Genomic DNA, 15,495 nt, shown 5'->3' on the forward strand with positions numbered 1-15,495 from the left:
CTGAACCCCATCACATCAAATAGTAAAGTCAGCCTCCCAGAAGAAAACTGTGCCCTGCAGACCCAGGGGGAGAGGTCGTTTCAGATTCTCAACCACAGCTTTCATCGTTACATCACTCACAGAGGGTTCTACCCCTCAGGAAAGTACCAGGGTTTCTCATCTGGCTAGGGCACCCGGCCTTGACATGGCTCTGGCCATGCTGTCAACTCCCAGTGGGCTGAACGTTATGGAGCCCAGTGTCCTATGCCCCACTCTTGATTCTGAAACTTGTCATGGCTTCCCATTCCCTGAAGAGTAAGGTCCAGCCCCTGAGCCATCAGAATCCATACCCAACCTGGCTTCCCAGGCAAGGAGCCGGTCAAGCAAGCTTCTGAAACATGGACAGGCTAGACTAGGTCCCCTTCAACACCCACTCCTTGGAATACCCTACATCCATCTCTCTGACCAACAAAAATCTCTCATTTAAGGGACAAGGCAAAACTCACCTCCTCCAGGAAGCCTTCCCAGATCACCCCAGCCCAGAGGGAGTCCCAGAGATAGGTCTCATCTGCACCACCCATGTGAATTTGGAACATGTTTTTGTGCTGCAGCTTATTACTATTTTATGTACATTTTCATGGCCCATTGGGATGATGAAGTCCTGGAGCGAGTAAGCAGTGTCTCACACTTTCTCCTGCTTCTCTGAGTTCCTAGCAAGAGCCAGTGGGCACATGCATTTCTGTTGGCGCTGCTGATGGAAGAAGAGACTCCACCAGCCTTCTGTCTGTCCTGGGCTCCTAGGACGGAGCAGGAAGTCGATCACTGCTTGCTTGAGGAATGAATTAGTTTGTCAATCAACCTCTGTCCTTGGCATTGATGGAATCTGAAATAAAAGCATTACTTGGTCCTCATCCAATCAGTTCAGAGTCTTATTCACATTTTGTGTTTTTATTTGGACCTCTCCACCCACTCTAACTGTCACTATGCCCACAAAGGTATCTTGCAAAAGAGAATTCTATGACTTTGTTTTTACTTTTCCCTCAATAGAACATAACCTTTGAAGGGAGAAAGCAAATTTAGGTGGCTTTTTAAATTTTCTCCTTTGGAACTAAAAGCATGGAAATTCAGTACATACAGGACCTGGCATTCATTGTTGCCATGGCACCCTGTCCTTTGAGGGGCTGGAGGATCTTCCCACAATGCAGCTCTCTACAGACTTTCGGGGACTGGGCAGATGGAGCACAGAGCCAGACCCTGTGCTTCTCATCTCTATCTGACTGAACCTAGCCATGGGCTCAGCAAAGTTGGTCCCAGATGATGGCTTGTGGCCCATTTTACATCACAAACCAAGGAAAGCGACTCTGGGAAAGCAGTTCTGTGTGTGACAACGTGGTGGAAAATGACAGAAGTGGACACCAGCATCAGTAACACAGGAGGCTCGGCATCAGGCTCCAGGGAGTCCTGAGCAACGGCGGCCGGGCTGGTGAAGGCTGGGCTGGAGCCCTGGAGACCCAGGCAGGATTCCTCCTCACTCGTAGCCCCTGCTTCTCTTTCTGTGTGTGTGCGGCTCATCTTCTCTGTGAGCCATCGGACCTCCCCCTCCCCCACCACCCTCAGAGACAGACACTCGCACAGTCTGGGCTCGGCACCCCTGCCCCGAACTCACACACCCCAACCAGATACACCAGCCCTGAGAGGCGGGGTCATAGTAGACAGATATGGCTGGTACAAGTCACCTCTGGGGTGTGGGAGGGGGTCTAAAGAATTCACTGTGCCCTGGAAACACACCCTCAACACGTGTCAACAACACACGCCCTGCAGAGGAATGAATACCCGAGGGCCGGCTTCATGACCAGGAACGCCAGGATACAGGAAAACATGGCCCCCGTCCATGAAAGCTGCAGAAGAGCCTCACGACCCAGGCCCGGTTATAAAAGACCTAGAGCCCATCTAAGTTGTTTGCTCCTCGTGGGGACACTGGAGGAGGTGGGATCTCCTCTGAGAGCAGAGTGTTGTTTTTGTGACAAATGTGTTTTCCACCAGCCTTTGAGCACTGCTCCAAGGGAGAAAGAGCCCGTGGGAGAAGCAGGTAGGAAAGGCAAAAGGTGGGTGAGTCGTCTCCAGGTGAACCCTCCTCACCCAGCGGCTGCAGGAGAGGCTTGTGCTCTGTCTCTGACACACCCCAGGACAGGGGAGCAGCTGGGAGCCTTGTCACATGAGCCCAGTCCCAGAAAGAGGTTCTCTCAGTATAAATCTCCGGTTATCTGTTGTTGCTCAGCAAAACAGTGACTTAAAACAAGTCAAGGGCGTTCTCTGGTCATCCGGTGGTTAGAAGGGGTTGAAGGGGTTGCAGATTTGATCCATGGTTGCAGAACTATGATCCCACATGCCTTGGGGCCAAAAAATCAAAACATAAAACAGAAGCCATGTTGTAACAAATTCAATAAAGAATTTTAAAATGGTCGACATTATACACACACACACACACACACACATATATATGTGAAAGCGAAAGTCATTCAGTCATGTCCGACTCTTTGCGACCCCATGGACTATACAGTCCATGGAATTCTCCAGGCCAGAATACTGGAGTGGGTAGCCTATCCCTTCTCCAGTGGATCTTCCTGACCCAGGGATCGAACCTGGGTCTCCTGCATTGCGGGCGGATTCTTTACCAGCCAAGCCACCAGGGAAGCCCATATATATATAAATCACCAGCCAACTGTGTTGCTCACAAACCTGCAGTCTGGACAGGGAGCAACAGGACAGCTTGTCTCTGCTCCATGCAGGGGTGGGGGTGGGGACGAGGCTCCCCCTGTTATACAACTCACTCCCACGGTTCCCAGGCAGGGCTCCTGCCAGCTGGGAGCTCAGCCAGGTGCGGTCAGTGGCCTTGGCTCCTCTCCCCCAGCCGCCCCCAGGCCCCTGGGCCTCCTTATAGCACTGCAGCTCGGTTCCCACAGCAGTACCCCAAGAGGTGGGGAGAAGTGCGCCCCCACCCCAGCCTCACCCCAGGGACTCTGGTTGACCAGAAGTCTTGGACAGACAGGCAGACAGATGGCAGCAGAGATGCTGAGTCATTTCCAGGCCAAGTGGGAAGAGTCCTGCCTCTCTTCTGGGTCCTCATGGAACACTGGCCCCGGGGTAAGCAGGCAGGATTGGGGCGGGGGGTGGCAGGGGACAGCTGTCATTTAAAACATCTACCACCCTGAGACCACCAAGCTGAAGAGACTACCAACACAGCTCAGCTCCCAGCTAGCAGCCGGGTGAGAAAGCATCTTGGACTTGGCTCAGAGAAGCCCCCAGGTGGACCCAGAGGTGGGCTGAGCGGACATGGCTGAGGTACCAGCAGCCTCTGGTACCCGAGAAGAGGTTTTAGGAGCTGACATTGTCCAGCCACGAGAAGAGACGACATAGAGGTGAGATCTAGAGTCAGGACTTTCAACTCGAGTTTTTGGTGAGCATCCTGACCTGGGCAAGTCACTTCATTTCTCTAAGCATCAGTGTCGGCATCCGAAAAGTGTGGGTTAAAAATAACCCTTTCAGGGGGAAGCCTGAGGAATGGAGAGTGTTTGCCTGGTCTCAAAGCATATCCCCACGAGACACATGTGAATTGCAAGAGGGAAATAGCCACTTTATAGTGAAGAAGCCTGGCAGACAGCACTGTACCCGAGTGATCAAAGTCAACAACTTCTCGTACAGAGACAGATCAACATCGCTGCTTCCTGGCGTTGCACCCTGAGAAAACACACCCTCACGTCTGCAAGTTCCTGCAAAGAACGCACAACCCGAGTTTCATCTCGGGGGAAACATCAGAGATACTCAAAAAGGGAAACATCCTACAACATAATTGGCCTTCACTCTTCTGAAATGTCAAGGTGATGAAAGACAAGACTTCTGAAGTCTGTTACCAACTGCAAGAGGTTTAAGGGACTGACAACAGATTACAGTGTCTGAGCCAGTACTTTTTTTTTCTACTACAAAGGACAGAAATGCAATGATGCCTATATACATTCTAGTATTTTATAACTGTATGATTTCCCAACTTTTATAATGCGGTAGTGATTCTATATTTTTGTTTTGGAGAAAGTGAAAGTGAAAGTTGCTCAGTTGTGTTCGACTCTTTACAGTCCATGGAATTCTCTAGGCCAGAATACTGGAGTGGGTAGCCTTTCCCTTCTCCAGGGGATCTTCCCAACCCAGGTCTCCTGCTGTTTTTTTGGAGAAATATACCCTAAACTTTAGGGTCTAAAGAAAAAAGGGGCCGAAGGATATCCTGTCTGTAACATGCTCAAATAGTAGGGAAAAACTTTCTTATACCTTTTCTATAGATCTGAGGTTGCGTCAGAAGTTTCCAGTCAAAAGAAAAAACAGGAACCACCTCACGGCATTGCTGTGGTTCATTTTATTTTACTTACTTATTTTTGGCTGCCCTGGGTCTTTGTTGCTGTGCAGGCTTTCTCTAGTTGCTGTGAGCGGGGGCTACTCTCTAGCTGTGGTGTGTGGGCTTCTCATTCCAGTGGCTTCTCTTGTTGCGAGCCCGGACTCAAAGCACATGCGCTTCAGGAGTTGCAACGCAAGGGCGCAGAAGTCGTGGTGCACAGGCTGAGTTGCTCTGTGGCATGTGGAATCTTCCCAGACCAGGGATCAAACCGGTGTCCCCTATATTGACAGACAGATTCTTAACTGCTGGACCACCAGGGAAATCCCTTGCTGTTGTTTTTAAAGGGTGAAGCCATTGCAACACCTCCATCTCCAGAGCTCCCCTCCCCGCCGAGACGGCTGCATCCTCTCCTGTCATCCCGCCCCAGGGCTCCAGGACCTTCTTGGCCCCCTCTTCCTGGCCACTTTGCCTCTGGGTCCTTCCCATGCTCCATCTCCACTGGCCAAAAAGATTCTTCTAAAAGGCAAATCTGACCCTAAAGGCACTGTGGTCTGAGACTGCACGCTGTATGACTTCTAGTCTTTAAATTTGTTAAGGGGTGTTTTACGCCCCAGAGTGTGGTCTGTGCTGATGAATGTTCCACGAGAACTTGAGAAGAACACCTGTTCTGCTGGTGCTGAATAAAATGGTGCACAGAGGGCACTATCTCCAGTTCACTGATGCTACTATTGAGTTCTAACTCTGCCCTGCTTTTCTGCCTTACAGATCTGTCCACTTCTGATGGAGGGTGTTAAACTCTCCATGTAACAGTGGATTCATCTAGTTCTCCTTGCAGTTCTATCAGTTATTGCCTCATGTAGCTTGATACTCTCTTTTTATACGTGGCTTGCCTGGTGGCTCAGACAGTAAAGTGTCTGCCTGCAATTCGGGAGACCCAGGTTGGATCCCTGCCTGGGTCAGGAAGATCCCCTGGAAAGGGCATGGCAACCCACTCCAGTACTCTTGCCTGGAAAATCCCATGGACAGAGAAGCCTGGTAGGTTACAGTCCCCGGGGTTGCAAAGAGTAGGACACGACTGAGCGACTTAACCAACCCAAACATTAAACACTGCTGTGTCTTTTTGGAGGACTAACTACTTCTTTATTATGGAAACTTCTTTATCCCTGATGATTTTCCATGCTCTGAAGTCTGTGTGTGCTGTGTGCTAAGTGGTTTCAGCCGTGTCCGACTCTTTGCGATCCTATGGACCGCAGCCTGCCAGGCTCCTCTGCCCATGGGATCCTCCAGGCAAGAATACTGGAGTGGGTTGCCATGTCCTCCTCCAGAGGATCTTCCCAGCCCAGGGGTCAAACCCACGTCTCTATGTCTCCTGCATTGGCAGGTGGGTTCTTTATGACTGGAAGCTCTGAAGTCTACTCTGTCTGAAGTTAATGTAGCTACTCCCACTTTTCTTTGATCAATATTGGCATGGTATATCTTTCTCCATCTTTTTACTTTCAGTCTTTATACACCTTTATATTTAAAGTGGACTTCTTATAGACAACATATAGTTGGGTCTTGTTTTTTGATCCACTGAAAATCTCGCCCTTTCAATTGGCATATCTAGATCTTTGCACTATAATTGGCTCACAAGAGAATTTAAGAAAACACTCACACTATAAATCCTGAAATGAATTTTCAAAGAGGTAAAAACTGGCTAATGCCCACTGAGCAATAATTAATTACACCTCCATCAGACACAATTTATTTATATTTCTGTGGACAAGAATCATTTGAATTACTATAGTTTGGCTTAACTTATAGAGCTGCAACATAGCTCTAAGACAATAAAAGGCAGAGATAGTCAGGAAGGGTGGCCCTAGACAGGATATCCAGTGATCTTTCTCACCAATTCCAAAGCTTTCCCAATTTTCCCTGGCACAATTGAACAGATAACTGTTTCTGTTTTTCTATGACTTGCTTTAATTTCCCTTTAGTCCCCATTCAGCCTAGGGAGCAAAAACATTACCTCAGTCAATTTGGGTTCACTTCTTTCCCATGGATATCATATGTAAGTTTTGGAGGTTAAAGCAGTACCATTACTGGGGAAGGGGCTATCTGGTCTTTGGTGTCATCTCTCCAACTTGCAGGACACTCAGGTAAACATTGAACTGTGCACGTTGCCATGGAGACGTCCCTTTCCCCATCAGTTGCTCCTTTATATCTACAAGTTCTTGATGCTATTTCAGGTGCCCCTTTTAGGTATATATCAAAGTTCACCCTCTGAAACTGTGTGTAGGAAAGTCCATTTGGGCCTCCAAAGCCTGGTGTGCCCAAATGTTCATGGGGCCATTTCTACCCTGGGGATTTTTGGGGCCTTTCCCTAGAAGCAGGCTCCAAGACCACTCTGTTCTCAGAGTCCACACAGCCATCCAGAGGCTCCATCCCCTCCTAGGACATGACCCAGGAGGCAAAGCCAAGAACCCTCACCCTCTGTGATCCACCCCTCTCCCTCCCTCCTCTTCTGAAAATCCATGTCTAAGGGAAGAATGGAAGGCACTTCTCCTCCTATGAAGTGTTTTCCTAACTCTTTTATCCATGTTGGATGTCCTGCCCATCCCTCAAAGTATCTAAGCCCCCAAAACTCATGAGACAATAAGAGAGATTCTTGTTTCGTATTTTCTGCTGCCCAGGTCCTTCTCAGAATACAAAGGGCTGGCTCAGAAGGGAAGGTAAATACACTGGGGAGAGACACTGGTTATTATTTCAAACATTTTATTCCACCCCCCACCACATATGTCCCCAGCACAGGGGCTGTCAGGCACCTCTGGGTCCCACAGCACTTGGCACAGGGCTTACACACATCATGAGTTCAGTGCGGGCCAATACACGTGGCATCTAGCACAGTGACATTCAATTAATGTCAGATTCCCAAAAGGAAATCGATGGACATTATGGTTTCGAGTAACAGTTCTGAGTTGCATAAAAGAGGGTTCAAATCTTAATCCTTCCATTTTTCTAGTTTCGAGACTGTGGGCAAATAATACGCCCTTGCTAAATCTCAGCTTCCTTACCTTAAAATGAAGGAAAGAGTCCTGAGTTCACAATGTTTCTATGAAAATGCAATATGATGTTATATGTAATGTACTTAGCATGATGCTTGGCATACAGTAGGTGCTCAATGAATGGTGGTTACCGTTACTGTTATCACCGCTATGAAAGTGAAAGTGGTTAATCACTCAGTCATATCCGACTCTTTATGACCCCATGGACTGTAGCCCGACAGGCTCCTCTGTCCATGGGATTCTCCAGGCAAGAATCCTGATGGGTAGCCATTCCCTTCTCTAGTGATCTTCCCAACCCAGGGATTGAACCTAGGTCTCCCACATTGCAGGTGGATTCTTAACCATTACTCAGACTCTAATTATGCTGCCCAGGACCTAAGATGCCTAGATCTTCTGTAATAGTGGGTTCCTATAGTGAAGTGGCAGCTGCAGCAGGGGAGAGACCTGGCCTGGCATCATCATATTACCTGTTCCCTCATCCAGGTAAGGTAAGCCTCTGGTGGACTCCCAGAGGTAAGAAAGCCCACCTTCTACTGTGCTGTGACCATGATGAAGAAAAGTGTGCACCCCAGTCTCATCACAGGGCACCAGTGTAGGCAGCCTTGCCAGCTGTGTGGTCAGAGGTCCAGGCAGCAGCAAACTGCAAAGGGCACAGTCTCCAGAAACCAGGCCTGTGCGCCTGAAGCACTAGCCTGTGTCTAGAGACAAGGTCCGTTCTTGAGACTCTAAAGTCAGGGCTCTGTCCAACATGAAACAGAGGAATGTAGGTAATGTGCCATTCAGCTCCAGATTGAGACACAAGTTGGGCTTAGATCTCAGGTATTTCTTGCTAGTAAAACCCAACCACTGAGATAGGAGTGGAGCAGAAGTAATCCTTTCCTAGATCAACTAGATAAGACAGAAAGCAGACACTAGGGCAATGACTGTTAAGCTTTAGTCTGCATCAGAATCACCTGGAAGGCTCCTTGAAACACACTTTGCTGGGTCCCAAGCCTGGAGTTTCAGATTCTATAGGTCTGGGGTGTATGGTTACCAGATTTGTTAACAAAAATACATGACTTTAGATTTAAATTTGAGCTAAGTAACCATTTCTTTAGTACTTAATCCCAAATAGCACATGAGACAGACTTAGACTAAAATAATCATTCTTGTTTATCTGAAGTTCTCATTTAATTTCATTATTATTCCAATGAGTCAACTCATTGGGAAAGACCCTGATGCTAGGAAAGACTGAAGGCAGAAGAAGTGGGGAGCAGAGGATGAGATGGTTGAATGGCATCACTAACTTGGTGCACCTGAGTTTGTGCAAACTCTGGGAGGTGGTGAAGGACAGAGAAGCCTGATGTGCTGCAGTCCATGGGGTCGCAAAGAGTCAGACATGACTGAGCGACTGAACAACTGAACAACAACTCATTTAACTGGGGCATCCTGAAGGTTATCTGGCAACCCTACTGGGGTGGGGCTGGAACCTTGGCATGTCTAATAAGTTCTCTGGTGATGCTGTTGTTATGGTCTGAGAACCACTGAATAACTCAGACGCCCCCTTTGGCAATTTCCAGTTCAACTCTGAGTACTACTGGCTGGAGCTTCCCGCCCCAGAGGCAAGGGATCACAGACACCTTCACATATCCAGGTATTTGCCTCCAGGCTTGGAAGTTGGTGACAGAGGCCCAGGTAGTGTAAGAGCCTTCGGCAGCTCTTGACTGTCTTGGTCACTGAGAGGTGGGTTGCAGAGACTCATCGTTTAACCCAAAGGAGTATAATAATTTCAACACCAGAGCTAATCCTCTATGGACAGGGCACACTTGATCTTCTTGGCTAAGTCTGTGCAGACTACCTTGAAAGGAGGAGACACAGGTTTCCCCGTGACAAGGAGCTGCTCCTCTGCATTTGGAAATCACTCCTCGCCTTGGTTTCCTGCAGCAGCACCGTTCAGAGCGCTATGATTCCCCTGCCTTTGCTCAAGATCACAGGTGCTGAGAGATTCAGGGCAGCCCCTAGGTCCTTCTTTATTTGTGTTGACCAAGCACCTGTTTGCCTTCATCCTCACACCCAGGCCCTAGATGGCACGAGAGCTGCAGATTGCTGGGGCCGGGGGTGATTCTTGTCATCTGCCTTCCAGGTAAGCAACTCTTGTTTCCCATTGACTCTATCTGTTTACATGCAGAGAGTATATATAAAGACAAAGAGTAAAGTACTGAATAAAAAGAACACAAAAGAAAACATTTAGATGAAATGAGCAACTACTTACAGCTGTCACATGAGCTTGGGATTGTCCTGTCGCCCCTCCTTGTGTTTTAATCAGTGACAGTGGACACTGGCTTTTAAGTCCACCATGACTGGGTATCCCTGCCAGAGAAGCTAATATATTTGGTCTGGTTGTAGACTGAGCAAAAGGAGTTTTAATGCATATATATGGAATCTAGAAAAATGGTACTGCTGCTGCTGCTTCTAAGTCACTTCAGTCGTGTCCGACTCTGTGAGACCCCTGAGACAGCAGCCCACCAGGGTCCCCCGTCCCTGGGATTCTCCAGTCAAGAACACTGGAGTGGGTTGCCATTTCCTTCTCCAATGCATGAAAGTGAAAAGTGAAAGTGAAGTCGCTCAGTCGTGTCCAACTCTTAGCGACCCCATGGACTGCAGCCTACCAGGCTCCTCCATCCACGGGATTTTCCAGGCAAGAGTACTGGAGTGGGGAGCCATTGCCTTCTCCGAGAAAAATGGTACTGCCGAACCTATTTTCAGGGCAGGAACAGAGATGCAGACACAGAGAATGGACGTGTGGGCACAGCGGGGGTGGGGCAGGGGGATGAACCAGGAGATCAGCACTGACATGTACACTGTCAGGCTTCCCAGATGGTGCTAGCGGTAAAGAACCCAGCTGCCAATGCAGGAGACATCAGAGATATGGGGTCAACCCCTGGGTCTGGAAGATCCCCTGGAGAAGGGCATGCAACCCACTCCAGTATTCTTGCCTGGACAAAGAGTCAAACACAACCGAAGTGATTTAGCATGCACGCACACATATATCGTGTGTAAAACAGAGAGCTAGTGGGAAGCTGCTGTATAGCACAGGGAGCTCAGTTCAGGGCCCTGTGATGGCCGAGGGGGTGGGATGGTGGGGGATGGGGAGGGAAGGTCAAGAGGGAGGGGAAATATGTATATGTATAGCTGATTCACTTCATCGTACGGTAGAAACCAACACAACACTGTAAAGCAATTATACTCCACTAATAAAAAGCTTTTAATTAAAAAATAAAACTCCCCTGGTGGTATAATTAATATAGCAAAATGTTGAAGTTGAACTGTCATCCTGTGAGATCATGACAAACACTGACATCATGAATCCTGCATCCCTGCTCTGGGGGAAAATACACGCTTAGGTTTCCATGAGCCTCTGGTCCCAACAATGCCAACAGCCAATCAACACATAACCTGGTGCTGTGTGTGTTTCTATCTCAGGACACCTTATCTGATGCATACAGTTGACTCATTAGCCTTGAACTCACAGCCCACAGCGTGATCACTCACGCCCCAGTGAAGCTCACCTGACACACGTGTTTTCTCCACAAGGCACAGCACAGCCTCCTGAGCTTAGGAAGACAGACAGCACTTCAGCCCAAGGCACTGAAATTACCAAGAAAACGCACGAGGTGTGGCACTGAACACACAGTGAGGAGGGCAGTGTTTACAGTCTAAGAGCTGAAACAAGCAGGCAGGGCGTGGCCTCGTCCGCCCTCAGCCAGGAGGGGCTGCTCCACACATGCCCTCGAATGACCACAAATGTGGGTGAGTACTGACTTCTGGGACCACAAACCCATTGTAGCAAATAGGCAAATTCAAAGTATAGAATCCTCAGATAATTAGGACAGACTGGACATCTATCATCAACCCCAGAGACTGGAGAGTACAGGTCCCCCAAAAGGTAAGTGAAGAATGCCCACTACAGCATCCTCAAACAGCACGAACACAAGGAGACATGAGGAGTTGAGGAAAAAATTGTAGTCGTAGGACCTCAATTTGGGCACAATGCCCACTAGACTGTGGATGGTTGGTTTTCCAGTTGCTAAGTGGGTTTTAGTAACCCACTTAGTGAGAGACTTTATTTTCTTGGGCTCCAAAATCACTACAGATGGTGACTTCAGCCATGAAATTAAAAGATGCTTGCTCCTTAGAAGAAAAGCTATGACCAACCTAGATAGCATATTAAAAAGCAGAGGCATTACTTGGCCAACAAAGGTCTGTCTAGTCAAAGCTATGGCTTTTCCAGTAGTCATATATGGATATGAGAGTTGGACTATAAAGAAAGCTGAGTGTTGAAGAATTGATGCTTTTGAACTGTGGTGTTGGAGAAAACTCTTGAGAGTTCCTTGATCTGCAAGGAGATCCAACCAGTCAATCCTAAAGGAAATCAGTCCTGAATATTCATTGGAAGGACTGATGCTAAAGCTGAAACTCCAATACTTTGGCCACCTGATGCAAAGAACTGACTCATTTGAAAAGACCCTGATGCTGGGAAAGACTGAAGGCAGGAGGAGAAGGGGACGACAGAGGATGAGATGGTTGGATGGCATCACTGACTCAATGGACATGAGTTTGAGCAAGCTCTGGGAGATGGTGAAGGACAGGGAAGCCTGGTGTGCCGCAGTCCATGGGGTCGCAAAGAGTTGGACATGACTGAGCGACTGAACTGAAGTGAAGTGGGTTTTACATCCCCCCTCATAAGATCCTTACAGGAGGGACTGAATGAAATGTGAAATTACTTCATGTGGTAGAGCTACACTCATAGACATAAGATTCCAAAGTCGAGCCATTAGGTCAAAATATGGAGGGTCATAACTGGCTAAGGTTGATGTGCTACTGTTTGCAAAGCCCTTCAAGACTCATCTTGCTTGTCCACCATGCTGGCTGGTCCCTGCTATCCAGATAGTCCAATGACAGCCAGACTCAGAGGTCCAAAGCCATGTGGGGTCAATCACCTCTGAGTCCCCACAGCCTTAACATTCTGGCTTGGAGAAAAACGTACTTTGGAGAAGTAGTTTTGGATCTTTAATCACTGGGACAGCTTTCAAAGACTCATGTCTGGGACTTCCCTGGTGGTCCAATGATTAGGACTCCATGCTTCCATTGCAGGGGTACTGGTTCGGTCCCTGGTCAGGGAACTAAGATCTCACATGCTGCACAGTATGGCCAAACGATAAAAATAAATAAATACATAGATGTGAAAGTGTTAGTCACCCAGGCATGTCCGACTCTGCAAACCATGGACTGTAGCCTGCCAGGCTCCTCTGTCCATGGGATTCTCCAGGCAAGAATACTGGAGTGGGTTGCTGTTCCCTTCTCCAGGGGATCTTCCCAACCCAGGGATCAAACCCTGGTGTCTGGCATTGCAGGCAATTCTTTACCATCTGAGCCACTAGGGAAGCCATTTTAAAAAGTTAAAAAAACAAAAAAGAAGTTCTGTAGGGGTCCCACGGGGTAGGCTTAGAGGATACAGACAGGGTCCCTACTGTGTCCACTCACAGGACCCCACCTAAACTCCTGCCCTCTGTGCAGAGCCTCCTCCATCTGGCCATCCATCACCCAAAGTGCTGTCAGGCACAGAACTCATACAACACACATCAGCAGAAGGGTGAGCTGACATCAATGTTCTCCTGAAAAACAAAGACTCGGGGCTATGAAGAGAAGAATCAGAGAGCCCCAGATAACAGAGGGAATGTTTTCAGGGTGAAGTTGGCCAGGCACAGTCTTGGACATTCTGGCCAGGATCATTGGAATAAAGGTGTTCCAAACGGGACAAAGTTATCCTGACAGGAGACACCAGGTTCACTGCTTAAAGACAGGAATTAGGGTGGGGCTTCCCTGCAGACTCCCTGAAAAGATAGTGCCTCCAGCTGCCTAGGATTATGGCTTTTAGGGCCAATGACTGTAGGGAGACTTCAACCAGTTTGATTCCAGAAGCTAAATCAAGCTACCTCCTCCCTTAAAAGCAGACAGTTCACCAAAGAGGACGTACAGATGGAACCAAGTTTTGAAAGCACATGATGAAAAGATGCCCCACGTCTTAGCCAACAGGGAATATAATCAAAACCACAGCGAGCTACCACTGCAAAGCCATCAGAACAGTGAAAATAAAAGTGACAACACCAAATGCTGGCGATGACATGGAGAAACTGGATCACCCACGCATCGCTGGCAGGAATGTGAAATGATACATCCAACCTGGGAAACAGTTTGATAGCTTCTTATAAAACCAAACACAATGATCCACAACCCAATGATCCAGAAAGTGTACTCTCAGGCATTTATCCCAGATATATGAAAATTTATGTTCATACAAAACTCTGTGTGTGAATGTTCATAGAAGCTTTATTCATAAGAGCCAAAATTTAGAAATATCCCAGGTGTCCTTCCACAGGTGTGCAAACTGTGGTATATCTACACCATGGAACATGCGTACAATAAAAAAGAATGAATTATTGATACACACACCAATTTGGACAAATCTCCATAAAATTATACTGAGTGGGAAAAAAAAGTCAATCCCAAAGGTTACATACTGTGCAATTTCATTATAAAAGTGGAGACCAGACTAGTGTTTACCAAGAGTTAAGGATTTGTAGGCGATGGCGGGAAGAAGGGCATAGGGGAGCAATGGGAATTTCTGTAACAGGGAAACACAAGAGATCTTTGTGGTAGTGGAAATGCTCTGTATCATAAGTGGGCTGGTGGGTTCACAAGTCTATACATGTGATAAAATTGCACAGAATCAAATATACACAGAATTGAGAACAAGAAAAACTGAGAAATCTAAACCAGAGGGGTGGGTGTGTTCCACTGGTATCAGTATCCTGATTGTAATATTGGACCATAATTTTGCAAGGTGTTCTCATGGGGGGAAATCAGACAAAGGGCACATGAGCTTTCTCTGTGTTGTTTCTTAAACTGCAGGTGAATCTATAATTACCTCAAAATTAACATTTTAATTTTTTTAATGATACAAAAAAGAACAAATGCACATTAAAAAGACTGATTCAAAATCCTGGAAAAAATACAGCCCTGGGGAGAAGAAGGATAGATAGGACAACCTCGACTGGACAGAGTCAAGGGAATAAGCAAAATTGAACCATCAGGTGTTTAGTCACTCGGTCATGTCCGACTCTTCGTGACCCCATGGACTGCAGCACGCCAGGCTTCCCTGTCCTTCACCATCTCCCAGAGTTTGCTCAACTCATGTCCATCGAGTGGGTGATGCCACCCAATGTCTGTCATCCACTCAATCCACCACCCACCCAACTCTGTCATCCCCTTTTCCTCCTGCCTCCAATCCCTGAACCAGGAAGACTGCCTGGTCCAGGAGGTGAAGACTCAGGTCTGTGGGAGGAGGAAGTCTCGGAGTGAGTGAGGTGGGATGACAAGAGACCACAGGGAATGGAGAGGACATCCTTTCTAAAGAGGCAGCCACTGCTCACCTCCAAGACGTTTTTGCCAAGCGAGAAAGCAGACCCAGTATCACCAGGTTTTCCACATTTTCTTGGAATGGTAAAATCTGAATTTTAATAAGAAATCTTCCCATTTTTAAATGTTAGCAGCTAATTTGAAAAATTCCAAAATACTATCCAGGTCAAAGGAAATTAACTGTAACTTGTATTCAAGCAACCGGTTTTTGATCCTCCATCTAGTCCATTCCATCTGCATTCTACTCACCCTCCAGAGCTTAGTGAAGTTTTTATCTCATCTTTGACCCTTTTCTGACTCCCAGGTGGAGCTAAATGCCTTTCTCTGTACTTACCCAACCCACTCCACCTCCTCATCAGTCCCTGTCTTCCAAATATTCATCCCACTGTGTTGAAATGTCTGCTTGCCTGAGAGCTCTGAGCAACTGACTATGGCCACAACAATGCTGTGAACCAAACCAGTCAGCTGGGAACAGGCTAATCTGGGCTGGAGGCTCTGCTGACCCTGGCTTGGTTGGTGTCTATGTCTGAGTTAACTGGGGGTCAGCTGGTCTGGGTGAACCGTAGCTGTCACGGTTCTGCTCCGTGCATCTCATCTTCCTCCTGGAATCAGGGGGTGTGCCCTTTCATG

At 47.7% G+C, this 15,495-nt stretch overlaps 1 protein-coding gene across 1 annotated transcript in view; it reads right to left on the minus strand.

Annotated features, from left to right (window-relative positions):
• Nucleotides 1-4,369: 4,369 nt before the first annotated feature.
• The window catches only part of DTD1 (D-aminoacyl-tRNA deacylase 1), a 130,865-nt gene continuing 119,739 nt past the window's right edge, over nucleotides 4,370-15,495 (minus strand). The window contains exon 6 of the mRNA XM_086333781.1: nucleotides 4,370-4,641. The gene's annotated coding sequence lies outside the window, so the exon portion shown is untranslated. The remainder of the gene's footprint in view (nucleotides 4,642-15,495) is intronic.

This window comes from Bos grunniens, chromosome 13 (genome assembly GCF_055505025.1).
Source record: "Bos grunniens cultivar Pamir isolate PY7600 chromosome 13, Bosgru_T2T1.0, whole genome shotgun sequence".
Taxonomy (NCBI): domain Eukaryota; kingdom Metazoa; phylum Chordata; class Mammalia; order Artiodactyla; family Bovidae; genus Bos; species Bos grunniens.